Source organism: Artemia franciscana, chromosome 9 (genome assembly GCF_032884065.1).
Source record: "Artemia franciscana chromosome 9, ASM3288406v1, whole genome shotgun sequence".
NCBI lineage: Eukaryota > Metazoa > Arthropoda > Branchiopoda > Anostraca > Artemiidae > Artemia > Artemia franciscana.
Window position 1 is genome coordinate 10,333,446 of NC_088871.1, and position 3,961 is coordinate 10,337,406.

The window sequence follows — 3,961 nt, forward strand, 5'->3', positions numbered from 1 at the left end:
CATAAGCCTTTCACTGAGGACTGTGGGGGAGGGGGGATTTTCTACTCAAAAACATAATGTCCTGACCTTTCAACTACGTTGAAAAAATTGGCTATCTTAAAATTTTGATTTGATGTGCTTGGAGAAATGGCGGGCGTGTAGGGGGTGTTAGTTGCGCTCTAATCACTTTTGACTATTAAAAGGGGCACTAGCCTTTCCAATTTTCAATCGAATGAACCTTTTTAGAAGTTTCTACAACAAATGCTTCAATACGAAGTGTCCTGGTCTAAAACAAACAAACCAAAAAAAAAAAAATATTACATCGTGCCCACATTGTTTTTCACTTAGGCAGCGCTATTGCGCTGCCTTCAATTAGCGTTGAAATCGTAAAAATTACAATAGTTTTAGTTTTACTGCTTCCTGAGGTCCTAGAAGTCAGCCGACGTGATCCTGTTGCTCAATTGCTACTTTTTCGACACTAGTTTAATGGACTCATAGGAAATTTATTTTTGTGTTATCATTTTCTTCTCCTAATGATCTTTTCGACTTCCTTTTATCTTTGTTTGGCCTCCATTCTTCCTTGATATTGTTCGCTAACCCGTCGGAACCTTCGATAGCCAGGATGATGAACCGATTAGAAAGCACTAAGCGAAATAGTGGCTAAAACTTTTTGTCTTCGAGGTGTCCTACATAAAACATTTTTAAGGGGCGGGGGATGGAAGAGGGATATCGGTTTTACGTGCTGCTAGTTTGGAAGCTATGATAGACTTCACTAATATGTGATTGAACCCCCTTTTAAATCCAGTATCAGCATCTTTAAAGGTTCATATAATTCACAGTAGCACTTTTCTTAGACCAAGATATTGGAGTATAGTCGAGTTGAGATCGTGTCCTTCGTTCTCGGGATCCCTAGGTAATCCTGTGTATTGCTTTGTGCTTGAACAGGGTAATGGTTTGGAATAGGTTGCGCAGTTGACCAAACTCCACGAGTCTTCACCTCCGCTCGTATCGGTCATTGTATCCAATTTTGCCGGCACTTTAAAGAATAGAGAAAAGTCTTGAAACCGTTCTTAAAGAATAGAGAAAAGTCTTGAAAAGTTAAGTTTTTATGTTTTTTCCTTTTCTCATTTCAAACAGGTCGAGGATGTCCATGTTGTAGCGTTTGGTTTCTCCAGCAATAAATGTTCTTGTGGCCAAACCCTTCATTGAGCAAATATTTCTGCATCACATACTCAGAGGTTGTTGTCGTTTAAACAGAGGGCCAGGTCGCTGACTTTTTACCTGTGTCACCAGGGACTCCGGTACATTATTAGCTCTTGACGTCGTAGATGTAATACTTTTGTTGCTATTGTCTACGAAGTTCCTATGATTCAAGCGAATATGTTTACCTATCTGGTCCCTAATCCTAGAAGGTATTCCTTCTGTGTGTTAGCTGGCATCTATAAAAGGATAGGCTGACAGAACTGTTCCCACCTTTCTTTGACAGTGAGGCCACGAAGCTTGATTTTTTTGGCTGAGGGGCTAGGGACAAAGATATCCCCTACAACTCATGTACACCGGGTGCCCAGATACCACCAATGAGCCTCCACCACCAGACGGGCAAGGAAGCAGAATTGTCAACTAAATTTTATGTTTTTCTGATAGGTGTATATTGTATATTATGTACTGTGTTATGTTGTTGAAAAGAAACATAGAGCGCCTTTGTTAAATAGTAACTTTTCATTGCTACATTATGAAGAAAACGTGAATTTGGATTATTTACGAGAAGTCATTTCTTAGTGGTAAAAAAGCACCAGTCCTTAGTATTCAATGGAAGTGAACGAGGCATTTAAAAACTGGCTAGTGAAAACTATCCCAAATTCATAAAGAAGGTTTTGTAAAAAGTAAACCCACTTCCTTTAAAATGATTGGGCTTGTCAAAAAAATGTATAGCATTAATAATTTTGTCTAGGTTATGACTTCGATTGTTTCCTTAGCATTACATATGACTAAATAATACAGAAGACGCAAAAATTAAGTGTTTTCCGAAATCATGAGCATAACAGTTTAAATTTATTACCAGAAATTAATAAACGGAAATACTTTCAATTAGTGGCCTTAATTTACTTTCTAAATCTAGTGAAATTTGTCCTCTTTCAAGCAAATACGTGACAACCTTTTGCCAGTGAAGAATAAAAGATGAAAGCTAACCCAGCTCTTAATAGTCACCAATAGTCGCGAATGTAATAACTAGTGTTCCACGGACAATCAAGTTTGGGAATAAGATTGTCTTTTAACTAATCTCCTTTGACTTTCAATAATCCTTTTCTGGAGTAATACTGTCATTTAGCAAAATACCAAAATCTCCGAGTCTATGTAATTGATGGGAAACACTTGAGATCACAGACAAAAGGCATTGAAAACATGTTTTTTTTCAATTATTAGCTGATATTGTCGATAGAACGGCAGAAATAAAATTGCTGGTTAACAAAAAGTTCTTGTTCACAAATTGTAGAAATTTAATATTTGAGAAGGAAGTATAATACCAGTATCAAATGACCATTTTATTACCTATGCTACATGGCCTACACAAAGGAGCAACTTATGCTATGGCGTACATTGCTTTCACATTGAAATGTTATCTGTCACCCTGTAACTTTAATAATTTCAGTAGCAGAATCTCGTGTTGGCATTTAGCTCTCTAAAATGAATGTGAAGTTAAATGCTGGTTTTGCATTATCTTGTTATCAGCTACAATGTGTGGCTTGCGCTTAGGAGCAAGCCGAGCTTTGGAATAATTTGTTTTTCGTTGGAATTCTGTCTGTCGCACTGACACAAAAATTTCCATTACAGAATCCTCTTGGAGCATTATTTAACTTTCTAAAAAGAAGATGAAGACAAATTTTCTGTACCATGTTTCTATTTAACAAATTGAAGAACTTCGGGGAATAAATAGAAGTTGCTTATATTGGACTCCGCTAGGAGTGAAGACTTTGTTTACTAGTTGCTTTCCTGAATGAGGAGGAGCAAACATTTTTAAAACACAGAAGTTAGTGTTTGTAATATCTTAAGTACGCTAGTCAAAATGAGTCTTGCCTTCACATAGCCTATTATTGATTAATCTAAATCACAAAAAATCTTTTGAAATTATTTATAATTTTCTATGTTGCTAGCTTACGGATACCAAAGTTTTAATTTTTTAACTTTGCGATCATCTTGCGCTGTACAACTCGCGGATATTGGTTGTACTAATTTGTGTGCCTGCTTAAGCAATTTAAAATCGGCTTAAAAAAAACTCAGGAATAACCTGAAAGCCATAGGGCTTGTCTTTTGAACCGAAAGAGCCACTAGGCATGAAGAAAAATATATGTTAAGAATATGCTAAATGTGAGAGATATAAGCTGTCCTGAACTATCGATCAATGCTGCAATCATTGAAACAAGCTAACCTCCTTTACTATTCCGGTATTAAGTTTTAAACATTGCAGTTAAAATTTTCTAGAACTGATCCCATTTGTTAGAAAACTTTTACAAGAAAAAGCTCGGAAAGTCAATGGCAATTTGTTGGCACACAGGCTTGAATAGCGAATTCATGTACTATTTGCCTGTGGCTAATGTTTTTAATTGCCCTACGCCTTTTCCTCAGACAAAACCAGATTCATAAAACAAGATTGACAGTTGATTAGAAAAACAAAATAATTTCTAAAACGAGTTTGTAAAACCTGACTATCGAATCGCAACCTGTGAAATAGAAAAGTTTAAAACTCAAATCACGACTGGGCCAAATCAACAATCCAAATTCATAATCTTCCTTTCGAGTGTAGCTGCTGAATTCACAATCTAGACTATGAACTTAAAATACTGTCAGTGGTACCATGTTTTGGTAAGATGGACTAGCAGCGGAACAACATATTCACTATTTAGATTGTGATTTTACAATTCGGTTTGTTAACGGCAAAGGCGAATTTGCGCCACTCTTTTCTGTGCCATCTATAGCTGAATTA